This window comes from Gorilla gorilla, chromosome 1, assembly GCF_029281585.2.
Source record: "Gorilla gorilla gorilla isolate KB3781 chromosome 1, NHGRI_mGorGor1-v2.1_pri, whole genome shotgun sequence".
Lineage (NCBI taxonomy): Eukaryota > Metazoa > Chordata > Mammalia > Primates > Hominidae > Gorilla > Gorilla gorilla.
The window spans coordinates 236,232,886-236,260,428 of NC_073224.2; the positions used below are offsets into that span (position 1 = coordinate 236,232,886).

The following is a 27,543-nucleotide window of genomic DNA, read 5'->3' on the forward strand; positions in this document are numbered from 1 at the left end:
AGCAGGTACCTGGCACTCAGTAGGTAGGAGGAAGTTAAACTGGTATAGGTAGTTGGGCAGAATTCACTGCTTTCTCCTCCCTCCTCCTCCTCTCTGGTTAATCAGGAAAGGCTGCATGTTCCCATGAGTAGGGTGCCAGGAGGGAGAGGAGCTGATAGTCCATCACTTTAGAGAATGGAGAACTTTGAACATTACCAGGCTCTGCCAGTATGCTGGGTGTGGACCCTGGGTTTCCCAGAGCTCTTAACCTGGTTGCATATTGGGGGCACTTCCCTTTAAAAACAGAGATGCTGGCATCCTCCAAAAGCAACAGAATCAGAATTGCTAAGCCCAAGATCTGGGCATCTGTTCTTGTTAAGGTTCCTGGGGAGATTCTAGGGGACAGTCACATCTGATCATTATGGCACACACAAACCAGAGATCAGTGCTTCCTGAGGCTTCTAAAACGCTGCAGCAATATCATTTTCACTAACCCAAAACCCAGAGCAGTGACATGGCCATTCGCTATGGCACAAAATTGCCAGGTGTGTCTCTGAGTCATCTGCCATCATCCCAAAGAAGCGTCCTGATCTGCTCTACATGCACTTGGAGCCTCCAGCGCCTGGAGGTGGGCTGGCATCAGCCCACTCACCTTTCCTTGCCCTGCCCAGGCCCCCCAAGGCCCTGCCTCCTCCTCATTTGAATATCTCTCTTTGTTAATGAGGGTTATTTGTTTAAAGGCGAAGAATCTCATCTGATCACTGCATGCAGCAACATCTTGGGCCTTTACAGCCCTTTGGGGATGCAATTTGTGTGTCATTTCACTTTTTATTGCTTTTTATTGGTTGTGGGACTGTTGGGAAGAAAATGAGGACTATTTATCATGCGCAGAGGAAGTCTGCCACATAACACGGTGAAGAGCTGTCACCCGGAGGGAAGGCGGCCAGGGGAGCGCTATCGGTGGAAATAAGTCACCACTGGAAAGCAGTGAAGGGTAATTGCATGGAGGACAGCACCTGTGTGTTTTCCATGCCAGGACAGGGGGCCCAGCACACACGACTAATCAGTCATCACCGTCCGCCCAGCTCGCAAACATTCATGGAGGAATCAGAAATGTTTACAAAGGCAGTAAATCTATTCTCCCCAATTGTGTTACAAGAGGACTCTTCTGATCAGCTGCTGACAGCCACACATCTGTCCACTGGGGGCTCCTTAGGAGCCTGGGAGAAGCTGTTCAGCACCAGGCAGAAACCACTGGGTGTTGAGTCCACAGGGAAGTGGGAGTAGAGATGTGTGGTCAACACATGTTTTCCTAAGGCATGGCAGTGTTGAGTGCAGAGTCTTGCTCTTGAGCTGCACGACCCAAAAGGAATGCAAAGCTGGGAGGACAGGTGTAGGCAGGCTTTCAAGACACTCCATGGCACACACTAGGGGGCTAGGGGCCAAGGCTGCAATGGCAAGTTGAAGAGGGACATTTTAAAAAAATGTTTACTTGCTGAGGATGATGGTTTCCAGCCTCATCCATGTCCCTGCAAGGGACATGAATTCACTCTTTTTTATGGCGGCATAGTGTTCTATGGTGTATATGTGCCACATTTTCTTTATCCAGTCTATCATTGATGGGCATTTGGGCTGTTTCCAAGTCTTTGCTATTGTAAATACTGCTGCAATAAACCTTCATGTGCATGTGTCTTTATAGTAGAATGATTTATAATCCTTTGGACGTATACCCAGTAATGGGATTGCTGGCTCAAATGGTATTTCTGGTTCTATATCCTTGAGGAATCGGCACACTGTCTCACCATCAGCCTCACTAAACTAACACAGGAGCAGAAAATCAACACCGCATGTTCTCACTCATAAGTGAGAATTGAACAATGAGAACGCATGGACACAGGGAGGGGAACATCACACACCGGGGCCTGTTGGGGGTTGGGAGAAAGGGGAGGGAAAGCATTAGGACAAATAACTAATGCATGCGGGGCTTAAAGCCTAAATGACAGGTTGATAGGTGCAGCAAAGCACCATGGCACAGGTATACCTATGTAACAAACCTGCACGTTCTGCACATATATGCCAGAACTTAAAAAGAAAAAAAAATCAAATGTCAAAACCTAAAAAAAAAGTTTATTCATGGTAAAACACACATAACAAAAAATTTACTACCTTAACCTTCGTTATGTATGCAGTTCAATAACATTTACACTCCCTTTATTGTGCAGTCTGCACCAGCATTTATCCACAGGACTTTGCTTTGCTTTTCTTTCTTGCAAAACTGAACTCTGTCCTCATTAATCCTTAATTCCTGGTGCCCACTCCCTAGCCCCTGGCAACCATCTTTCTACTTTCTGTCTCTATGAATTTGACTATTCTTGATAAAAGGAGGGAAAATGTTTAATAGCTTTTTATTTTAGAATAGTTATAGCTTTACAGAAAAATTTCAAAAACATTTTGGAGAGTTCCCATATACACCACATCCAGTTTTTCGTATTATTGCTAGCATTTTGCATTAGTATGCTACATGTGCAACAATTAACAAACCCATATTGATACGTCAACTAAAATCTATACCTTACTTGGATTTCCTTAGCTTTTACCTGATATCCTTTAACCTTCCCAGGATCCCATCCATTGGTCGTCACATCTCAGGCTCTGCTCAGCAATGTTTCTCTGCCTTTCCTTGTTTTTTTATGACTTTGACAGTTTTGAGGACTGGCCAGGCATTTATAGAATGTCCCTCTAGTCTGATGTCTGATGATCTTCTCATGATTGGACTGGGGTTATGAGTCTTAGGGAAGGAAGACCCCGGAGGTGAAGTTGCTATTCTCATCGCATCAGACCCAGGGCACCTGAGGCATCACTGTTGTGGTGACCTTAATGCTTCCCTGGTGGAGGAGTGTTTGTCAGGTTTCTCCACCAGGCGGTGACTCTTCCCCTTTTCCATACCACAGTGTCCGCTAGAAAGTCACTGCTATGTGCAGCCCAAATTTAAGGAATGAGGGTTATGAGGAAGTTTTCATTTGTTTCTTTTCTTTTTCTCCTTCTTATATGGCTGAATTGCAGGAGACTTTCATATTCCATTCACATCATGCCAATTTCAAACTCTGGACCAAATTCCAAAGTGAGAGAAAGGTCAGCCTAGGGCCCAGAATCTGAGACAGTGTAAGTTCCCCCAAGAAGCAGGGCCACTTCATGAGGCCCAGGCCCAGGAACCAGAGCTGGTTTTGGTCACTGGGTACAGCCTCCCAGGGAAAAGGCCATACTCTCTAGACCACCCTGCTTGTCTGGTCCCTGCTGTGCACCAGCTGTGCCCAGATGCCCCAGGGATGGGGTTACTGCTGCGCTGTGGGAAACAGACTCCACGCCATCACACAGTTGGACATCTTACGTTGTTCTGAATTTACTTCTTGCATTTAATTAAACCTTGGCTCCTTGGCCTAGCTATGTCATCTTCAAGAAAAAGGAAAGGGCTGTGCACGGTGGCTCACGTCTGTAACCCCAGCACTTTGGGAGGCTGAGGCAGGAGAATTGCTTGAGGCCAGAAGCTTAAGACCAGCCTGGGCAACACAGCAAGAACCCTGTCTCTACAGTAAAATAAAATTAGCCAGATATGGTGGCACATACCTGTAGTCATAGCTACTCAAAAGACTGAGGCAGGAAGATCGATTGAGCCCAGGAATTTGAGGCGCAGTGAGCTACTATCGCACCACTATATGCCAGCCTGGGCAAAAGAGAAAGACCTTGTCTCAGAGGGGAAAAAAATAAAAGGAAAGGAAGGGAGAACTCATCCTCCTGTCAGCTGGAGGTAAAATACAGCTTATTTTGCATCTCAACACCTTAGCAGAGTATCGTTAACAGTTGAGAAAGTCAACAAATACTTGGCCAACAGTTGATCATCTTAAAACTGACCTCAAAGAAGATTGAGTTTATTCTAAGAGAAATTTGGCTGAATAAAATTTGACTTTAATGTGACTTAATTTAATTAGTTTAAAATGTGAATTAAATTTAATTAAAATCTGAATTTAATTTAATTTAATTTAATTAATTCACATGTACTTCCATGATCCTCTTATCCACTCCCTTCCCCCAAAGAGGAGGCAAACTGAGTTCCATTTTGCCCCCCGCCACAGGAGGGAAGGGTCCCTTCCCAGGTGGGATAACCAACAAACACAAGGGTGAACCTCACTGTCAAGGTTGCGCAGGTGTTTATTTGTGAGGAATCTTCAAGGGGTTACTCTAGTGTAGACTTAGGGGCAGGGGAAATGAAGAAGGAAGTTCCACCACTCTGATCACCTGTGGAAAAATAAAAGATAAATGTGGCACTCAGGGAGAGTTTTTTCCAAACACAGCAGGGCTGAGGGCTTTTACAGATCAACTCCTCAGCTCTCCCCACAGTGCCGGGAGGGAGGGGCTCTTAGTAGACCCAGTGGATGGGTTTGCCCCATGGTCAAGTAGGCAGAGCTGGAATCGGGGGTCTCCAGGGCCTTTAAGTCCTTCTTAGCCCCTCCAAACTCCCATTTAAGGCCCATGTTTCTTTGCTGCCTTAAGCCTCCCCAATCCCCAACAATCCCACCCAATCTGAAAGGCTGACGCTCTTAGCAGGAGGCACGGGAGAGGGTAGAATCAAGATGTCACTTTGTGGAGGGACCCAAAAGCCCAGAGTACAGTGGAAGGTGCTGCCTGGTGCTGGCAACACAAAGACGAGCTCCAGGGGTGGCCCATGGTGACCCCCAATCAGAGGACAGGCTGTCCCTGGCTCTGGAGAGGCAGCTACATGGCGGAAATGTTCTGACCCCCATGAAAAGACTCAGGAGCCACACGTGGCAGTAGTTTTAGGGCCAGCGACACCCATGGAGGGAAAGGGCTGTGTGAAGGTATTGGGGTTCTGGGGCTGGTCCCAGGGTGGTGAGGCTCCCACCAGCAGGAGCAGCCCTGGGAGACATCACAGCACAGTGTCCTCTGAATTGGGTTCTTGGCCTTTGACCTCAAGAGCAGAGACACTGCGTGCCCTGGCAAGGAGAGGAGGGGCTGTGTTGGGAGAACAGACCTCTGAAATGTCTGTTGGGATGCAAGGCTGAAAGCTCTGTTCACGAAGGACAGACACATCACATGGAGGCAGGTGTCACTGATATGGACAGGGAACAGGGAAATACTGGGTAGAAGAGGGCAGTTCCCAGGCAAAAGCCCCACCCTCAAGCCTGAAGAGCCACAGCCCTAAATGAGGACAGGCATTTCTGTTTTTGCACCCCAAAATTTGCTTTTTGGCCTGCCACACTCCCCATCCTTCCCCCATATAGACCCGAGACCTTAGCGGACACACACACAAACAGCTGAACGTCAGAACCAGCAGGTGAGTGACAACGGAACAACATGGCAGAGAAAGAGGGATGGGGAAGGACGTCCAGACGCCAAGGAGAGTTCAGCCGAGGGCGGTGGGAGAAGAATACAGCTGCTGGGCGGCCCAACTCCAGGGGAAGACCACCTTCCCACTCCATCCCCTACTTCCTGCTCCCCATCCGTCTCTCGGAGAGCCACCTCCACCGCTCAATAAAACCTCGCACTCATTCCTCAAGCTTACGTGTGACCCAATTCTTCGGTACGCTGGGCAAGAACTCAGAATACAGAAGCGTGTCACACTGGCCTTGCTCTTGGGATAAGGCAGAGGGTTCATTGAGCTGATTAACACACAAGCTGTCTGCAAACAGCAAATCTAAAAGGGCTTGGTAACACATGCCCACTTGGGCTTTGGGAGTCAAAGACACCCACCACTAGAGGCTGCTGTGGGGCCAGAGCCCAGAAGTGCTCCCCACGGCCTCTGCACCTGCCCATCTGCATGCTTCCCCTAGGGGTTTGAGCAGCGAGTGACTGAAGGAGAGAGCCACACCCCTGTCGGATGTCCTGCAAGGGGGATAAGGGAACTGTCCCATTTCATCACTATAGGTAACTGCCAGCGACGGTCACTCCTAACTTTGTTCTAAAATGCCACCTGGAGGGCCTGTTTCCCATGGTAATTAGTTCATAGGCTTCTAGAGCTGGACATTGGTAAAAGGCATTTTCCTTTTAAATAATTGTTTTCCTTTCAAAGATACTTACATCTCCTAGAAAAGCTCATAAGAGAAGTCCCTCTCTTCCTCATAAAGGCCCAAGAAAAGGCAGTTCCTGGGGGGACCTGAGGTCATAAAAGTTCAGTATTGTTCAAAAAGGACCTTGCCCTGTTTGCTCACAATGCCCATCCCTGACTGCCTCCAAAAGGAAGCACAGCCGATCAAGTGCCCATCACCACTGTCAGGGGCATGGGCAGGCTGCCTGCAATGTCTGGCTTTTTTTGGTTCCCACATTCAAGTAGGTGTGAATGTAGATGAATTTGTGTCCAGCCGCTTCATGTATAGAAAATCAGGACCCAGAGATGAAGACTCCGCCCAGGGGCTAGTTAGCACTTGGGGCTGCTTTGATGATGGTGATAGTGACAGGGACAGGGATGAGATGCTGCACAAACATGGCTGCATCATCCCTGACCCTCACTCTGCACACTCCTTTGTTAATCCCACCTGCTCCCAGCCCCTAAGCTGAAAGTGAAGGTCAACGTGCCGTTGAGTGAACATGTAAGAACCTACTGTCATTCTTCATTTGCCAAAGGTCACTGACCTGAATCCAGGATTCCCAATTAAATACCATTAGAAAGTCAGTGTTTCAGCCACACTGGCCATACTCCAAGTGCTCATAGCCACATGTGGCTGGTAGCTTCCGCACTGGGCAATAGAGGCATAGAATGTTCCCATCACCCTGGAGCATTCCAGGGGGCTGTGCTGCCCTAGAAGTTTCCAAGGTGCCGTGGACATGACTGTGGAATCCTGTGAGTTTGTCTACAGGCAGCAGTCAAGCAGGACTGTGCTTTCTCCAGCTCCTCAAATGCATTCCCAATCCAAAGAAGACCAAGAAACCAGCAGAGCAGGTGACACACCACGTGATAGAGAGGCAGGCTGGGAGGGAGTTTTCCCTGCTCACCTGGGGACTCCTGGATGTCAGCCCCAAGTTGCTGGTTCATTTTCTGGTTCTTTCTGCTGCTTTTGCTTACCTTGGAGAATGGGTCCAAGGCTTTGGAAAAGTCCTGTCTCCTGAGGAAAGCCCTGCAGACCCAGGAGGACATGACCTCAGTGGCCTTCAATGCACAAGGCTCTTTCTTGCCAATTCTTGAGAAGACTGAACAGAGCATTGTGGCTTCAGCAGCCCCTCCAGGGAGAACGATGGCCCAGGAACTCAGAGCACCATGTTCTTTCTGCAGGGAAAGGGGGGATTGCCGATTCTCCCCAGCACTGGAAGAGAACTCTGGAAGCCAAATGATTGATTGCTTCATCAGCTCTTGGAGATCCCCCTGTGTGAGCTTCTACCCAAAGCACACACTGCTGCTAAGCTGAATACAAGGTTAGGTGAGATGGCAAAAGGACTTGAATGTTATACCCTTAACCAGAGAGGGCTGGGGGGAAAAAAGGACATGTTTTGAGAATTATTTCAATGCTCACAAATACTTGTCCAAAGGGTGTTTCTCTTGGGGGTTGCAAAACATCCCCACGAGTGGGACACTGGAGCCCTAGGGGTAACCTGTCCATAGGAGCTGTTCTTCTTTCTCAGTCACTGAGGTTGGAAGAGGGGAGAAGGGCCTGACCAATGTTCACAGACACACACACACACACACACACACACACACACACACACACACGAGAGGTTGGAATGCCACCTCTACAGCCATGGAGATGCTCCCATTTCATTTCCAGGCCCGGCGGCACACTGCTTGCATCATGCAGTTATTCAATCATCCTTTCAATGGTTGCCATTAACAACCCGATTCTTTAAAAATAATACTAAAAAAGGCTCATACGCTTTCTGAAAAGCTTCCCTAGAACAATCTGAGCTGCTCAGTCAACCGTAGACTGTGTTCAAATATCCACCTTCGCCAAGTCACACATTGGAAGGCTTCATTTCTACCCAGCAGTTTCTTTACCCTCAGGCTGTGGAGCAGACACTCCAGGCAACCTAGCCTCCTTCCCTCCTGTCCGCTGCCTCTTGGGCACCTTTCCCTCCTCCAGCACCCTCACTCCGCTTCCTTTCCTATGGATCAAGTGCCATCTATAATTGGAATTTAGAAGTGAGGCGTGAATAAAAGACTGACCTGCTCCCAAAATAATAACTCCAGATATTACTGAGAGGCTTATCCAACTTTGACTGCGATGTTAATGTTATCCCCGGGGCTTATTTAAATAGTAAATGACAAATAATTGATCACATTGATTCATTTGCTCTTCCCCGAGGCCTATCTGCTGGCTATTTTGGGGCCCCAAGGTCTCAGAAGTTATTAATTTAGTGCTGCTTACTCCTCAATATGAAACCCTGGTGTTGTACAACATTTTACATACTTAATAAATGTTGTGATTGATATCATGTCTTTCAATCAATGTCACTCACAGAACCGAGATTTGCAGCGTTGGGGAACATTTGGCACATAAAATTGGTTTTGTGGGAAGTTTGTGTTTGGAGGAGGGAAAAGAGTGAGGAGAGGGATGCCCTGGCTCCCAGGGGGGACCGCAGACCCTGGCATCAAAGCTGTCTCTGACCCTTTTTCAGGAAGGCTTAGCTGCCTACCATTCAAGCCTCACTCTGGTTTTAAAAGGAAGAAAAATGGAACATTTAGAAACAGAACAAAATTCTGACCCACACCAAAAATATCTATATAAGATCATTATTCATGACTCAGTTGGTGTGAAAAAAGACAGCCTTGTTATCACAGCTCAGTCATATGAGCTCAGGCACCAAAATAGGATGTTTGGCAACTAGTCAAGTGTAATTAGTCGCTGCACAGAAATTGAATGGAGGAGTGAGAAGCCCAGGGCTGTGGAGGTGGGGGTGGTGCTTGGCTGGCTCCTACCTGCCCTGGCCCTGGCTCCAGCTAAAAGAAAACCTGAGCTTTTGCTGAAGTTGGGACAATGAAGAGTAAAGGGAGTGAGTGGGGTGTTCCTGAACCCCGTGAGCATGCCCTCGGCTCCCCGAGGACTTTTCCCATAATTGCTTCCAAATCTCTTTGGGCAGGAACATTTCCAGCTCCCACCGCGAACCTAGAAGAACCCAGGTCACCTGGAGACCCTGGAGGAAGTCAGCTGATTGGCGGGCCCCATCTAAGCTGCTTATCAATTTGTGCTGTTCACTTTGCCAATCTTATCTAACTTCTCTTCGTGTATTTCAGTGTTTTTCCCACCCAAATTTCAATGTAGGGTTCTTATATTAAATAGCCAAGGAAGTTGAGGACCCCAAAGCACATTGAGGCGGCTCTGCTTTAGGGAAAGTAGCATATAATGAAAAAATTGATATTAACTACTTTCCAAATTCCTGCGCCCTCCTGGATCCCTGGCCTGTTCCTGTCTTGCAAAGGCCCGCGGCACTCGCCAGCGATTGCTTCTTGTGGGATAGGGAATGAAGACATCAGACTTCACCCCATGCCTCAGCCCTTTGTTCTGCCTGTCTTCCCTTCCAGTGGTTCATGAATGTTTGCAGCCAGCTGCATCCCCCCTGGCTGAAGGAACACTGTAGTCATGTACTCAGCATGTTCACTACAAACAGTAGCTTTCATTTGCATCTTTCCTTCTGTGTGCCCGGGAGAGTGATTTTATAAATCAAAGCTCCAGTTTTGCTTAGATCTGGATTGTTCTTAAAAGAAAAAAAATCAGGTGGAGTTTTTGTGCTTAATTTTCACTGGTGAAATGTTATGTCTAAGCTACAGTTTATTTAAGGATATTAGTAGTTTGAAATGGAGAGAAAGGAGAGACAAGATGGTTTGAAAAAGAGGGGAGGGGAGGTCAGGAAGGTAGCAGAGGGGACCAGGTAGCAGTCTGTGTTTGCACAGCTCCTCCAAGGTCCCTTCACCACCTCCTCCCTTTCCTCTGCCATGTTCTCCACTGGGACACATTCATGGTCCTCCAGTCCCCTTTCTGCTGTACCTGCTGCCTCCTGAGCTCCACACTCCTCTCAAGCCACCTGCTGGGTCATTCTCGGGACTGTCAGCTTGGATCTGAAACCCAGAATCTCTGCACCCAGATTCAAGCCTGGAACATCACCCCTGCTGAGTGACAGGAGTGGACAAACATGAGTGGAGGCTCTGAATTCTAGTCCCACCTGGATATTTGGGCGGGACACCTACCCTCCCTGAGACTGTTTTGTCAGCCCTCCCCACCTAGAGGGTTTGCGAAGATTAAAATTAGAATTCTTTATCTAAGCATTCTGTACAACTTCTCTGGCACACATAGGCACTCAGTAATAGTCACATATAGTTATTATTGTTAATTATTCTCCAAGTCACCCAGGCTGAGAGTCCTAGAAAGATCCATGCTACCCTCCCTTCATGGCTCCTGTCCAACTTGCGCTGAAGAATGATACACTCAACCTCTGAAGTGCTCCGTGCATCTGTCCCCTTCCTTTATTACTGTGTCACCACCTGGCTCCATTCTACTGACGTCCAGCCTTCCCTGGTGCAAGAACTCCCTAGCTCCGGGCCATTCACATCCCACAGCCTGGTGGTCTTCATGACACAAAGCTCAACTTTGCTGTTCACAGCATCAGACAGCCTCGTGCATCCCTGTAGGCTCAAGTACACTCTGGGCATAAAGCAGCATAGGTAGGGCCCCAGCCTACTGCCCCTCAGGGGTGCTCAGTGAGTCTGGGACCCACTCTTTTCTCTATAGCTGGAGGGTCAGCTCCACAAACTGAAGAGAGTTTTTGCCCCTGTCTTCTTCTGTTCAGGCTGCTATAACAAAATACCATAAACTGAGTGGTTTATAAACAATAGAAATGTATTGCTCATGGTTCTGGAAGCTGGCAAGTCCAAGATCAAGGGTCTGACTCATTTAGCTCCTGTTGAGGACTCTCTTCGTGGTTCATAGACAGTGCCTTCTCGCTAAGTCTCCACGTGGTATAAGGGGTGGAAGCTCTCTGGGCTTCTTTTATAAGGACACTAATCCCACCATGGCAGCTCCACTCCCATAACCTCCTTACTTCCCAAAGGCTCCACCCACTAATGCTACCACCTTGTGTGTTTGGACTTCAAAATTCGAAGGGACACAGACATTCAGACCAAAAAACCAGCAGAGCAGGTGACACACCACGTGATAGGGAGGAAGGCTAGGAGGGGGTTTTCCTGCTCCCCTGGAGACACCTTGGTGTCAGCCCCAAGATGCTGGTCCATTTTCTGGTTCTTTCTGCTGTTTTTGCTTACCTTGTTCACACAAGATATGCTCACACATAGCACATCCCTTACCCCGAGTTTTCCACCTCCTGGTTTGCCATTCTTGCATTGTCACCTGTGGAAACCTGCCCAACGCCAAGACCCAGGTAAAGATGCCGTGGCAGGGAACTGCCCTCAGTTCCCCCAGTTAGAGATCCCTAGCTCCTCTGCTCCACACTCCAAAACACAGATCATGAAAGGGGACCCCCCAGCTACAAACCATTGCTCCCAGTAGATGTCTGCTTCCCAGACCACCCGCTTAAGGAGGATGTTCGCATCCTCTCTGCTTCCCTCGCCGGCTCTGGCAGCAGGGTCTGCATAGCTGGCCTCAGCAAACCTATGCTGAATTGAACTCAGTTGAATTGCCCTGAACTGGCCAGAGGGTGAAACTCTGCCAGGCCCCTGTTTCCCAGCCTTTCAATTGGTGCCCGCTGTTCCTTCACTCTCCCCTTGGCACTTGGGCCGCGTCTGGGCAGATGCTGATCACACACATTAATGCCACACCCATGATGACTCTGGTGGGCCCCTGGAGCTTCCGATCCTGATGACGATGCAGTTAGTACACAGACCCCAAGCTCAGAGCTGTCACATCAACCGTAGAAACCTCATCCTTTTCTATGATTGGCCAAGTCAAAATCATAAAACACAGTGCACGTAAAAATGCTGCCTTTGCAGGGAAGCAGATTTGAGGGACAATTCTAATTTTCTCAAAGCAGGCTTTTTGGAATATAACTTATATTAAATGAACCTCCTCAGTTTGAAGAGTTTTGACAAATGCATACACCGTCACCATCAAGATATAGAATATTTCCATCACTCCAAAAAGTCCTATTTTTAACTACAAAGTTTATTTTTAGAGCAATTTTAAGTTCACAGCAAAACTGAGCAGAAGGTACAGAGATTTTCCAAGTACCCTCCATAACCACATTTGCACAGCCTCCCCCATGATCAGCATCATCTACCAGAGTGGTATACTTATTGAAATTAATTGGCATGCATTGACATGCCACTATCATCCAGAGTCCAGGGTTTGCTCTTGGTGCTGGTCATTCTGTGGATTTGGACAAGTGCAGAATGACACATGTCCACCATTTTGGTATCATCCAGGGAAGTCTCACTGCCCTAAAAATCCTCCAGACTGGTGTTCTATCTATTCATCTCTTCCTTCCCAAAACCCCTATCCACCACTGATCTCCATCGTTTTGTCTCTTTCAGAATGTTGTATAGTTCAAATCACACAGCCTTTCCAGATTGGTTTATTTCACTTAGTAATATGTACTTAAGGCTATTCTTCCATGTCTTTGTATGGCTTAATAGCTTATTTCTTTTTAGCACTCAATAATATTCCATTGTCTGGATATGCCACAGATATTTTCATTCACTCACCTACTGAAGGACATCTTGGTTGCTTCCAAGTTTTGGAAATTATGAATAAAGCTATCATATACATCTGTGCACAAGTTTTTGTGTGAACATGTTTTAAACTCCTTTGGATAAATACCAAGAAGTGTGATTACTGGATCATACGGTAAGAATGTTTAGTTTTGTAAGAAACTGCCAAACTGCCTTCCCAAGTGGCTGCATCATTTCGCATTCCTGCCAGCCATGAGTGAGCATTCCTGTTGCTCCACAGCCTCATCAGCATGTGGTGATGTCAGTGCTTTGGATTTTGGCTATTCTAATAAGTGTGTAGTGGTGTCTACTATTTTGCAATTTCTTAATGACATATGATGTTGGACATCTTTGCATATGTTTACTTGCCTTCTGTATACCTTCTGTGGCGAAGTATCTGTTCAGGTCTTTGGCTTTTTTTTTTTTTTACATAAGGTGTTGTTCATTTTCTCATTTTCTTATTGTTGAGTATTAAGAGTTCTTTGCACATTTTGGATAAACATCTTTTATCAGACGTGTCTTTTGCAAATATTTTATCCCAGTCTGTGGCTTGTCTTCTCATTCTCCTGACATGTCTTTATAGGCACAGTTTTTAATTTTAATAAAGTCTACCTTATCAATTATTTTTTCATGGATTATGCATTTGGTGTATTTCAAAAGTCATCACCATATCCAAGATCATTTAGATTTTCTCCTATATTATCTTCCAAAAGTTTTATAGTTTTGCATTTTATATTTGGGACTATAGTTCATTTTGAGTTAATTTTTGTGAAGTGTATACAGTCTGTTTCTAGTTTCATTATTTTGCACATAGATTTCCAATTATTCCCATATCATTTGTTGAAAAGATTATATCTTTGCTTGGTCATTTTAACTTTGCTCCTTTGTCAAAGATCACTTGACTATATTTATGTGGGACGGTTTCTCAGCTTTCTTTTCTGTTCTAGTGATCTATTTGTCTATTCTTTCACTAGGACAACACTATCTTGATTATTTCAGCTTCACAGTAAATCTTGAAGTCAGGTAATTTCAGTTCTCTGATTTGTTTTTCTCCTTTAATATTGAGGTGGCTATTCTGGGTCTTTTTCCTCTCCATATAAACTTTGGAATCAGTTTGCTGATATCTACAAAATAACTTGTGGGCTTTTGATGGGGATCGCATTGACTCTATGGATCAAGGTAGAAAGAACTGATGTCTTGATGATATAGAGTCTTTCTATCTATGCACAGGCAAGATTTATTTAGTTTTTTTAATATCTTTCATCAGAGTTTAGTAGCTTTCCTCATTTGGGTCTTGTACAATTTTTTTTTAGATTTACACCTAAATAATTCATTTTAGAGGGTGCCAAAGTAAATAGTAATGTGTTTTTTATTTCAAATTCCATTTGTTCATTGCTGGTACATAGAAAACCAATTGACTTCTGTATATTAAGCTTGTATACTGCAACCTTGCTATGATCACTAATTAGTTCCAGGAGGGTTTTTGTTCTGTTTCGTTTTTTCAGATTCTTTCATATTTTCTGTTTAAGTGATAATGTCACCTGTGAGCAAAGACAATTTTATTTCTTTCTTCATAATCTGTATGCCTTTTATTGCCTTTCTTTTTCTGATTATATTAGCTAGGACTTCCAGTATGATGTTGACAGGAGTAGTGAGTTGGGACATCCTTACTTTGTGTATTAGACCATTCTCACATGGCTAATAAAGACATACCGAAGACTGGGTAATTTATAAAGGAAAGAGGCTTAATTGACTCACAGTTCAGCATGGCTGGAGAGGCCTCAGGAAACTTACAATCGTGGTGGAGGGGAAGCAAACACGTCCTTCTTCACATGGCAGCAAGAAGGAGAAGTGCAGAGCGAAGAGTGGGGGAAGCTCCTTAATCTCATGAGAACTCATTATCACGAGAACAGCATGAGGGTAACCACACCCATGATTCAATTACTTCCCACTAGGTCCCTCCCACAACATATGGGGAATATGGGAACTACTCTTCAAGATGAGATTTGGGTGGGGACACAGCCAAACCATATCACTTTGTTCCCAATCTTGGGCCATTTCTAGGATCAAGACTTTCCACAGAGTGTCAGCACTCAGACACCGATGGCATAGAGATGAGGAACTGTCCACTGCAGCCCAACAGATGGGGTTGGCTACACAGCATGACTGACCAGTCATCAGTCCAGTGCAAAGGTCATGCTGGGTTACATATATTGGCCCTCTGCTCTGACATAGCCAATCAGCAAGCTGGGAAGTGTAGGCCCTGTGGGCTGAAGTCCACGTAAGTGCTAGCAGGACAGGCAGGGGGCGAAACTGGGAGGCTCTTGAGGGATTGGGTGCAGCTGCCAGTCCCTGATGTGGGCCTAGGATCTTGGCTCCAAAAGGGCTTTGGACTTCTTTGCAGTGGACACAGGAAAGAATGGTTAGAGAGAGTGAGGATATACCAGTGGCTCAGTGCATCTTCCCAGGAAGAGATCAGGGGGAGAACTGTCCATTTTCAGTCACCAGCACCCTTGATATCAGCCAGAGGGCAACCAGGGTGGAAAGCCCACAGGCTGAGAGGTTAAGAAGATAGATGCGTGGACTGAGTCACTAGGGCAGGACACTGTCTCCGCTCACTGCAACCTCTGGGAACCCCTGGGCCTGTGCCCAAGATGGAGGGATTCTTAAAGATTCCACAAATGTGGGTGGGGGAAGGACAAGTGACAGCAGAGTCAACGGTTGGGAGGAGCAAAATGATTTTGTTTTGTGAGATAAGAAAAAGCCTGGGGTCTTGGCAAGTTGTCAATATGACCTAAGTCACTTAGAAAGCCCTGTTTTAGGAATCCCAGCACAGTTGTTAGGGACATAGCATCCCAGAGAGGTGTGGCTGAGGCTGAATCCAGGCCACTTCAGTCCCACTCCTTGGGCAGGTGACACAGTCTTTAGGGATTTGCTTCCTCCTTTGTGAAATGGGGGCAATAGGTCCTACCTTGCAGAATGGTTAAAGGAGAAATTCCAAGCGAAGAGCTGAGGGTAGAACCCAGCAAGAGACAGCTCTTATGGTCCTCCTTTTACTCATTATAGACCCCACCTTTCATAGTTCTAGAATAAGGTGTTAAGTCCCCTGCAGAGATGCACTCTGGGAAGAGAAGGAGGCAGGGAGGCCGAAGAATCACTCTCAATTAACCTGCAGGGAGCCCTGGACTCTAGTTGACCGCACAGCTGGTTAGAGGATACAGCTGGGAAAACTGACTTAGGTGGGAATGTTTCGGAGGGAACGTTTCTTAGGCAAGTTTTGATTGTGGAGTAGCGGGGAGGGCACAGGAGAAAGGGAGACCAACCAGGGAGCCAGGCTCTGGGGTCACCACAGTCCAGCATGGCCGGCTGCACCAGGGGAGGTGATTAAGAAAAGACAACCCCTGTCCCGCCTGCTCCATCCTGCCCACATGCCTGGAGCCACAGAGCCAGCCTGCCAGACCTGTGTAGGCATTGCTGGGCGTAGGCTTGGTGTGGCCCTATCCCAAAAGTCAGTCAGCCAGCTCGCCTTGCCAATCGCACTGAGTTCCGAGCTGTGCTGGAAAGGACTGGCTGGCGTGGAGGAGAGAGAGGCGGCTTCCATGTGGCCTGCAGGGGCTGGACAGCAGGCAGTGCCAACTGGGAGAATGACGATGCCAATCCATAGCCTGGAGTTCTGTGACAAGGGCCACTTTGAAGAGAACTCACTAGAAAATCAAGGAGGAAATCCCCAGCCAAGACGATATAAAAATATACCATCCCTAAGCAGGTGCCACTGTGTGCAGTGAACCTCCATCTTCTCCACGGCCCTGCCCGGTCATCACAGCTAGCCCATTTTATAGACCAAGGACACTGTTTTAGGCATCACTATAAAGGAATACCTGAGACTCAGTAATTTATAAAGAAAAGGAGTTGAATTCGCTCATGGTTCTCAGGCTGTATGGGAAGCATGGTGCGGGCATCTGCTCCTGGTGAGGCCTCAGGAATCTGTCAATCAAAGCAGAAGGTGAAGGGTGAGCAGATGTGTTGCATGGAGAGTAAAGAAGGAAGAGAATTGGAGGTGGGCAAGGTAGGGGAGGTCCCAGACTTTTAAACAACCAGATCTCAAGTGAGCTAACTGAGCAAAAACGCACTCATCATCAAGAGGATGGTGCTAAGCCATTCATGACAGATTCACCCTCATGATCCAGTCACCTCCCAGCAAGCCCCACCTCCAACATCGAGAATCACATTTCAGCATGAGATTCAGAGGGGGCACATTCAAATAGTCTCAGATGCTCAGAAGTTTCAGGGGACGTAGGAGCTAATGATCCTGCTCTGAACATGGAGGACTGATCTTGGCTGTAACCAAGGCTCTGCCACCAACGCTCACAGCCAAGTGACCCTCGGTGAGTCACCAAGCTCAGTGTGCCTCAGTTCCCACAATTGCAAAGTGGCTACAGCCTTCACCTTCTCAGATCCCTCCTCAGTCTTTGCTGGTGGGCTGCATCATTGTTCACACAGCAGAGGCCCTCCCCAGGGGAGGAGGGGGCTTCCCTGACCCATTTGATGTCAAGTTAGTTCGGGTCCAGTCCACCCAATGACACGTGAGCAGCAGCAACCTGTTTCCCAGCTGCAGAGGAGCTTTAAGAGCCAGCACATGGTGCAGTTTTTGTTCTCATTACCATGATTTCAGAAATGTTCTGGAGAAAGGTAACTTCATCATTCTGGTTCTAGATGAAAGATGACACAGCCCAGAGCCACACTGACATGGATGAACACATAGCATGGAGAAGAAATAAGTCTTCAGGGCAGGAGGGCCTGGGTTTTGGGTGTTGTTGTTACAGCAGCATAACGTGTCCTGCCCTGACTGATGTTCACCTCCCTCTTCTCCCCTCCACGCTCACCTCCCCCATTCCACTTCCTAACCAAACCAGAGTGAACTGCAGCCCGGTGCCCAGCCCCACCCTGTGCCAGGGTCCATATCTCCCCACAGCATTCGTAACATGGAAAACATTGTATAGTTTCTTTTTCTATGTTGCTCATCTTCTGTCTCCTCCAAAAGAATATAAACTCCTTGAAAGCAGCAATTTTTGTCTCTTGTTCATGATGCATCTTTGCACCAGAACAGTGCTTGGCACATGAAAGGTACATATGCTCACATGCATGCATGCACACATGTGCACATACAGGCACAGGCATGCACAAGAGCACACACACAAAACAAATACATTAACACAAAATAGCAGAAATGAACCCAGGCCCCATCCTAGGTGAAATATATACGTATTTAATTCTTGCAAATAACCTGGTGATATTTCCAATGCTATTATTTTGATCCCCACTGTACAGATGAGAAAACTGAAGCACAAAGAAGTCAAGGGAAACTGCCCAAGGTCACCTGCTGAGCCAGCAAGGTCAAGGCCACACCCTTCGTCACTGCTATCCTGCCTGTCAACAGCACCTTCTTCACGGCATGGACTGGGGAAGGTCAAGCGCTTGAGACATAGGAAGAAATTAACAAGCAGCAGAAGCCATAGGAGATCAGCGGCCAGCATTGCTGCCATTCCTTGCCCAGGGTCAGGAAGCCAAGAAGAGGCAGGGACGTTGTCCTCTGGGCCCCCTGACCCCACCGCTCATGCTGCTCCAGGACATCAGCATTTTCCAGGCGTGGTCAAGTGTCAAGCTCCCCAGGGGAGATTCCAAAACTTAGCAATCCCTGGGCCCTGGGTCCTGACTCAGACCCTTTTCAGATAAGAGCCAAACATCTGTATTTTTGAAGAGCAATTTGGGTGCAGCTGCTCCAGAGACCAACGTAGAAGAGCATCTGCCCCACCCATCACTCATCCCCTGGCAGTGGCAGACCCCACACCCTCCCTGGGGTAGAAGGACAAGCCAGAGGAACTGGGTGCTGGGCCTCTCTACCCTCATATCAGGAAGTCGCCAGCTGAGTCCTTGGTGGGGTCATCACTGTCATCTCCACCAGGATGATATGCCATCCCATCCTCATTCAGCGTGAGAACAGACAGATGGCATGTGATGAGGGGTGAGCAACCCCACCCAGAGCCCTAGTGTCGCCTAAGGAACAAAGCTTGGAGGGCTTTGGTGTGGGCCTCTGGAGAACAGTCATAGATAGGTCCAGGGTGGTGATCTCCATGAAATTCTGTCTTCTCTCGGAGTTGGAAAGGGTTTCTCTTCCTAGAACCATGGCCTCCAGGTGCCCCCTGGTTGCTCAGTGGTTTATTTTCTCTAGCACTGTTCCCTTCCAACTCCAGGTTAAAGACCGTGGTTCCCTGGCGATGTGGGTGAGCACACAACGTCAGTTAGAGTTCTCCTGGGATTTTTTCTATTGGAGCGTGTTACAGGTTGAACTGTGTCCCCCAAAATTTATACGTTACAATTTTTAACTCCAGGAACCTCAGAATGTGATTTTCTTTGGAAACAGGGTCTTTGCAGATGAAATTATTGTAGTTAAGTTTGGATGGAGTCACACTAGAGTAGGGTATACCCCTAACTCAATGTGACTGCTGTCATTATAAAAAGAAGACATTTGGATGTGACTGCTGTCATTATAAAAAGAAGACATTTGGACGTATACACACACACACAGACACACAGGGAGAACACCATTTGAAGATAAAATAGAGATCAGGGTGATGCCTCTACAAGCCAAAGAATACCAAAGAGTGCCCACAAACAACCAGCGGCTGGGAAAGGAGCCTGGAACAAACTCTTCATCACAGCCTCAGAAGGGACAGACCCTGCCATCACCTTGACCTCAGACTTCTGCTCTCCAGAACCAGGAGAGAATAAATTTCTGTTGTGTAAGCCACCAAGTCTGTGGCACAGAGTGGTACTGAGACATTCCTGTATCTTGTGCCAAGGAACTGAAGCCATGGAATTCAGAGGCTGCTTCTGATTCTGTTACTTGGACCATAGAGATGCTTATGTCCTGTCAGAGAGAACCAAGTCAAGAAGCAGCAATGAATGAAAACAAGAGAGAATTTTGACAGTGATTAAATCCTGTTTTCAGTCCCCAAAGCTCTGCTTTCTTGGAAAAGCTTTGCACTCTTTTTTGGACTCCAGTATCCTTCCAACAATGCATTGTGGGGAGTAGGATTCTTCGGGTGGCAAGTAACAAAAACCCTATTACTATGTGTGCTTTCTGAAAAGGGTGATCATTTGGCTGTTGGACCTTATATTAGTCTGTTTTCATGCTGCTGATAAAGATGTACCTTAGACAGGGAAGAAAAAGTGGTTTAATGGATTTACATTTCCACATGGCTGGGGAGGCCTCACAATCATGGTGGAAGGCAGGGAGAAGCAAGTTGCATCTTACATGGATGGTGGCAGGCAAAGAGAGAGAGCTTGTGCAGGGAAACTCCCACTTTGAAAACTTTCAGATCTCATGAGACTCATTCACTATCAAGACAACAGCACAGGAAATACCTGACCACATAGTTCAATCACCTCCCAGCAGGTTCCTCCCATGACAAGTGGGAATTGTGGGAGTTACAATTTAAGATGAGATTTGAGTGGGGACACAGCCAAACCACATCAGACCTTTAAAGGCCCAGATCATGATCTTCGATCTAAATCCTAAAACAGACTCTACTCTGAATGCTTTTGCTACACCTGTCTGTTCACCTATTTCTGTCCTGTGTCCTGGCCAAGACATGTCACCATGACTTCTTTGCAGACACTGCAGTTCCAATCCCAAAAAGGGCCATTCTGCTTCCTCATGCAGCAGAGTCTCTGCAGCCACGTGACTGGGGAGATGGAAACTTTATCTCCCCTGGGACTAAAATGTGATTGGTCTGAACTAGTCCTTCCCCTGGCCAAGGGCCAGTCTAGGCAACAAAGGGTGATCCACTATGGCCAGTGGAGTTGAGGAACACTTGCTGTGGTGTGGGCATAGGGGATGCATTTTCCTCCCTAGTTTGAAAAATAAAACTAAGTATGAGCCACAGGGGACCCAGGTATGCCTGTGAAGCCTGAAATTACAGCAGACATGCTTCACCCTGGAGGGTGACATGCTTGGGTGTCGCTGATGGAAGAGCAAAACACAGGAATCTTCCAGGCCTTCGATAATGCCATCATGACACTGAAACTGCAGACTCCATAGAACCACTCTGCCCCTAGTCTTCTCATTTGTGAGTTAACAAACATCTTATGTTGACGCTTTTTATTCAGGGCTTCGTTTATTTGCAGTCTGATAAAGTTTGGGTCTGTGTCCCTGACCAAATCTCATGTCAAATTGTAATCCCCCATGTTAGAGGTGGGTCCTGGTGAGAAGTGATTGGATCATGGGTGCAGACTTCTTCTTTGGTGTTGTTCTCATGATAGTGAGTGAGTTATCATGAGATCTTGTTCTTTAAACGTCTGTCACACCTTTCCCCTCTCTCTCTTCCTCCTGCTCTGGCCATGTGAAGACTTGTCTGTATCCCCTTTGCCTTCCGCCATGATTGTAAGCTTCCTGAGGCCTCCCTAGCCATACTTCCTGTACAGCCTGTGGAATGGTGAGCCAATTAAACCTCTTTTCTTTATAAATTGCCCCATCTCAGGTATTTCTTTATAGCCGTGTGAGAACAGACTAATACACATTCAAAAGTATCCTAATGTACATACTTCTCAAAGCACAAATACACAAAATGGAGATGTGTGGGTGGGCTGCTGTCCATCGTCCTGGTGCAGTTGGCTGCCAAGAGGGTGCTCAGATGTTTACCCATGCACGCAAACATCCAGCAAGCGTTTGCATCTCCTATGACATCCTGTTCTGCTGCCTTCTACCTCCAAGGCTGAGCCACGAGACTTCTTGCCTTGAGGAACCCAGGCTCGGGGAATAAAGAGCCCATGCATCAACACTTTGTCTTGGAACTGAGTTTATTAGAACTATTCAGCAAAACAAGGCAAGTGAAACCTAGATGTTGCCCTGAGAATGGGACTTTCTAAGTTGTCTTATCTTGTAGAACACATCAGGACCAAGCCCAAAGGTCACACTGAGCATCTTCCCCAGTGAAGGAGACTCTCCTGCTGCCTGTTAAGTGTAGGGCAGTTGGTGTGTCCAGTGGCCTTTCTGCTCTAGGGTATTGAGGGGGAGAAGAGTTAGTGAGAAGGTCCATGACTCTGCCCAGCATGGACACCATGGAAGCCTCAATTCTTTATCAAAATCAGACCCAAAATTTATGTAAAGAGACTACTGAGGTTTTTACAGAGCAACATAATTCACCTTTCTTTACCTTCCTGCATTAGTTTCCCAGGGCTGCTGGAACAAAATACCACGTATTGGGTGGCCTGGAACAACAGAAATGTATTTTCTCACAGTCCTGTAGTCCAGAAGCCCAACATTGAGTGTTGGCAGAGCTGCTACTTCCGTGGCTGGGAGGGAGACTCTGCCCCATACCTCTCTCCTGCTTCTGGTGTTTGCTGATGATCTTTGACATCCCTTGGATTGTAGAAGCATCACCCCCCATCTACCTTTCTATTCACATGGGGTTCTGCCTGTGTGTGTGTGTCTGTGTCCAAATTTCCCTTTTTATAAGGATACCAGTCATATTGGATTAGGGCCCATGCTAATAGCCTCATCTTAACTTGATAACTCACAAAGACTCTATTTCCAAATAGGGTATGGGGGGTTAGGACTCCAGTGCATCTTCACTGGGGATACTATTCAACCTGTCATACTTCTCAGGTTCAGAAGGAATGGTTCAAGAGGAAAATGCATGTGTCAGAGACAGAAAGACCAAAATACAGCTCTTGGCTGCTGGTAAACTCAGTTGGGAGTGCAGTTTAGATAAACAATCAAAACAGGCTCCCCAGCTTGAAGGTGGCCTTTCAACCCCCCAGGGAAAGTCAGCACACAGTGGAGCATGGACAACAGCACAACCCCTTCATGTTCAGGCAAACGCAAAGATAAGCAGCTGATCTTTCTCCCAAATTCACCCATCACTGGTGAAGTTCTCTGAATAGCCCACCTGCTCCTCCCTTCCCACTCATCCCATCCTGAAACCCCCACCAGCTACCCAGCAAGGTAGAATGAGGGAGGTAAGCCACACACTTAGAGAGAAGAACTGGATTTCCTCGCACATCTGGGCATGGCATTAATAGACTGGAAACCCATAAGTATAAATAAAAACGATTACATGATTCAAAATAACATATATTATAATGTATATTAATAGACTGTGCAGTGGTTCCAGATTGACAGAAATATGCTCTGAAATCTCCAGGGCAGGGCCATGCCTCATGCCAATTGGCATGGACCCCCACCTCCCACTGTCCCTGATGCAGGCAGGTCTTGAATAAACGTTAGTTTAATATTTCTACGGATGAGTGCATATGGAATGGAGGCCAGTCTGACATGGTAATTAAATGTCTCTTTTCAATGCTTTATAATTAAATTTTTTTTAATTTTATGAACCTAAATATAAATTGTAAGAAATGAAATGTGTGAGCAAATAAAAAAGATGAATTCAATGAATTGTCGCAAAGGAGTTTGGCCAAACTTCTCAGGCTGAGGCAACAGTCCCCACAAGTCTGCCCTCACTTCAGACATCAGCTGCAAGATTAGGGGTCCCCAGGGGCACCCTCATTTCAGAGGGTGAATCACAAAACTCAGGGCAATGCTATGGTTACAATTACATTCTAATGACAGCAAAAAGATACAAATTAGAACAAGCAAAGAAAGAGACACAGAGTTGGGGCATCTGGGAAGCCCTGCATGGGAAGGTGTCACATGCTCTCCTTCCTCTCCCAGAAGGGACTCGTGAAAATATGCGCCAAGTATGGCCAACCCAGGAGGCTTACCTGAGTGTCAGCATCTATGGTTTTACTGAGGTGTGATATGGTTTAGCTGTGTCCCCATCCAAATCTCATCTTGAATTGTAGCTCTCAAAATTCCCACATGTTGTAGGATGGACCTGGTGAGAGGTAATTGGATCATGGGGGTGAGTCTTTTTCGTGCTGTTCTCATGATAGTGAATAAGTCTCAGGAGATCTGAAGGTTTTATAAAGGGGAGTTCCCCTGCACACACTCTCTTGCCTGCAGCCATGTAAGATGTGAGCTCCTCCTTCATCTTCTGCCATGATTGTGAGGCCTCCCCAGCCATGTGGAACTGTGAGTCCATTAAACCTCTTGCCTTTATGAACTATCCAGCCTCAGTATGTCTTTATTAGCAGCATGACAATGGGCTAATACAAGGTGGATTTAACCACTGGTCATGTGGCTGAACTTAAACTCTAGCCCTCCCCTCCTCCATGAAGTGGAGTTGATTTCCCATGTCCCAAAGCAGACACCCTCTAATCACATGGTTGGTCTTTCTGGTGTGCCAGCCCCCATCTTGAGTCATCTCATCCACATAAAGTCTTGAGGGGCCTGCCCTGAGCCACACCATGAGCAGAGGTCCCCATAAACAACACTGCTTCTCCTATCACTTGGGAAATTCCAAGGGATTAGTGTTGCGGGAAGTCAGGGACCCCCGAATGGAGGGACCCGCTGAAGCCGCGGCACAGGAACATAAATTGTGAAGATTTCATGGACATTTATCAGTTCCCAAATAATACTTTTATAATTTCTTATGCTTGTCTTTACTTTAATCTCTTAATCCTGTTATCATCCTAAGCTGAGGATGTACGTCACCTCAGGACCACTGTGATAATTGTGTTAACTGCACAAACTGATTGTAAAACATGTGTGTTTGAACAATATGAAATCAGTGCACCTTGAAAAAGAACAGAATAACAGCATTTTTTAGGGAACAAGGGAAGACAACCGTAAGGTCTGACTACCTGTGGGGTCAGGCAAAAAGAGCCATATTTTTCTTCTTGCAGAGAGCCTATAAACAGACGTGCAAGTAGGAGAGATATCCCTAAATTCTTTTCCTAGCAATGAATATTAATATTAATACCCTGGGAAAGGAATGTGTTCCTCGGTGGAGGTCTATAAATGGCCGCTCTGGGAATGTCTGTCTTATGCGGTTGAGATAAGGACTGATACACCCTGGTCTCCTGCAGTACCCTCAGGCTTATTAGAGTGGGGGAAATCTCCGCCCTGGTAAATTTGTGGTCAGACCGGTCGGTTCTCTGCTCTCAAACCCTGTTTTCTGTTGTTTAAGATGTTTATCAAGACAATATGTGCACCGCTGAACATAGACCCTTATCAGTAGTTCTGCTTTTGCCCTTTGCCTTGTGATCTTTGCTGGACGCTTATCAGTAGTTCTGCTTTTTGCCATTTGAAGCATGTGATCTTTGTACCTACTCCCTGTGCTTACATCCCCTCCCCTTTTCAAACCCTTCATAAAAACTTGCTGGTTTGAGGCTCAGGTGGGCATCACGGTCCTACCAATATGTGATGTCACCCCCAGCGGCCCAGCTATAAAATTCCTCTCTTTGTACCCTCTCTTTTTATTTCTCAGCTGGCCAACACTTATGGAAAATAGAAAGAACCTACATTGAAATATTGGGGATGGGTTCCCCCAATAGTAAGAGGTCACCTTGCAGAAGCCAGGACAAAAGCCAGACCTCTGAAGAAGTGGGGGCATAGTCTTCATTACACAGTTATCACAACTTGCAACCCTATTGCAACAAAATAAATATTTGCCGTATAAATGTCTGCATCCAGAAGTGAAAGCCTCTTTGTAGGAATGTTTAAATTTAGTAAGAGCTAGATTTGAGTTGCTTCAGAGGAGTTCCCACTCAAACTAATGTACTGTAAAATACATCAAAGTCTAGCATATTTTCTGTACATCCAAGGTGATGAGTAAGACAAACCTGTGACAGTAAAGTTATTGAACGTTTATAAAGATGTGGATGTAAATGACGTCATGTTGATGCTGGAGAATGACTCTGCCTGAAACAATTTCCATCAATAAAGAGCTCTCAGTAGCATGGCTTGATGATTCATTGGGCAGTTACTCAGCACCAACTATTTGCAAGATAGTGATGAGCTTTGTGAACATTCACCTTCCTTTGGAGTTCTTAATTTTTACCACAATTATTCTAAAATAGGAACCCCTCCTCCCCAACCTTCTTAGAGAACCTCAAAGAGTGACCAGTTAGTTTTTTAAACACTCAAATAACAATCTTTTTTTTTTAGAAGGGGTCTCACTCTGTTGCCCAGCCTGGAGTGCAATGATGTGATCTTGGCTCACTGCAACCTCAGCCTCCTGGGTTCAAATGATTCTCCTGCCTCAGCCTCCCTGGTAGCTGGGATTACAGGCATGCACCACCACATCTGGCTAATTTTTGTATTTTTAGTAGAGACAGATTTTCACCATGTTGGCCAGGCTGGTCTCAAACTCCTGACCTCAAGTGATCCACCCACCTTGGCCTCCCACCAAATAACAATCTTTTCCCGCCAAAAGTAAATTTGCTAGAATGCTTGCTGAAGAAACAGAACACAAATTTCAGGTGCTATGGGTTGAATTATGAACCTTCCGTAGTCTTATGTTGAAGTTCTAAGCCCCAGAACCTGAGGATGTGGCCTTATTTGGGAATAGGCTCATTGCAGGGTCATTAGTTAAGATAAGGTCACACTGGGTAGGGTGGGCAGTCATCCAATCTGGCTGGTGTCCTTGTAAGAAGAGATTAGGACACAGACACACATAGAAGACACAGGAAGGAGACACCCACCTTCAAGCCACAAGAGAGGCCTCAGAGGGAACCAGCCCTGCCCACACCTTGATCTTAGACTTATGGCCTCCAGGACTGTGGGAGAACACAATTTTATTGTTTAAAGTGCCCAGTGTGCGTATTTTGTTTTGCAAAGTATTGCAGTGGATACTCAAAGGCACCGAAGACTCTTTCTGAAGGGAAAACTACCCATAAAGCAAATCTGTCTCCGTGAGTTAGGAAACCACAGATGAGCACAGGGTTCTCACAAAGACACACACAGACAGGAAATGTTGATTCACCACTTTCAGCTGGGTGCTGTCATCTTTCTTTTCTTCCTTTCAGTTTGGAAAATTCAGCATCATTGGTCAGGGCCCAAAAGCCATCCCTTATGCTTGCATTTTGACCAATATCTGACTACTCAAAGTGAAAACTGACAGCCACCCTGAGCCCAGATCCTGGAGGCCCCACATCTAATGATAATCAGAGAAGAGAGAATGTGGGGAGAAGAGAAATTGACCACAAATTGTTAGGAGAATTGGGGGTGGAAGGGTTATAACATTGATTCCAAAATATTATTACTTTAATGTGTGACATTGTTTCCAACCCCATCAAAGGGTTAGGGAGAAAAGACAGGAGGAAGAAGAAGTCAAGAGGGAAAATTGTGCAACAATGACCTATCCTGTTTCCACAACATTGTGCTTTGGACAAACATTGTGATTGTCCAATGTTGTGCTTTGGACAATCAATGTATATTGATTCATTTATCAATATACAGTCATTTAAGGAAATTTGAAAAATGCTGTAAAGACTGGGGATGGAGCTCAAACTTCTCGTCAACCCACACAAAGACAACCAACATGGTGTTTAGATGTAATACTCAGTATAGATCATATAGTATATCTTCCTCCTCCTCCTCCTCCTCCTCCTCCTTCTCCTCCTCCTTCTCCTCCTTCTTCTCCTCCTCCTTCTCCTTCTGTCTTCTTCTTCTTCTTCTTCTTCTTCTTCTTCTTCTTCTTCTTCTTCTTCTTCTTCTTCTTCTTTTTGTTTTTGAAACAGGTTGCTCTGTTCCTCAGGCTGGAGTATAGCAGCTCACTGCAGTGGCTGGAGCATCACAGCTCACTGCAGCCTTGACCTCTAAGGCTCAAGCTATCCTCCCACCTTGGCCTCACGAGTAGCAGGAACCATAGGCATGTACCACAACATCTGGATAATTTTTTAAAAAAATTGTAGAGACATGATCTCCCTATGTTGCTGAGGTTGGTCTCAAACTCCTGGGCTCAAGGGATCCTCCAGCCTCAGCCTCCCAAAGTGCTGGAATT

The 27,543-nt window shown here is 46.4% G+C and overlaps 1 long non-coding RNA gene across 1 annotated transcript; it reads right to left on the reverse strand.

Moving 5' to 3' along the window:
• Positions 1-4,167: 4,167 nt before the first annotated feature.
• Positions 4,168-6,730, reverse strand: LOC129524972 (uncharacterized). Its single transcript, XR_008668966.2, has 2 exons — positions 6,625-6,730; positions 4,168-4,272 (listed from the first exon to the last, which is right to left on the reverse strand). It is a non-coding gene; the product is annotated as an uncharacterized lncRNA (long non-coding RNA).
• Positions 6,731-27,543: the final 20,813 nt, after the last annotated feature.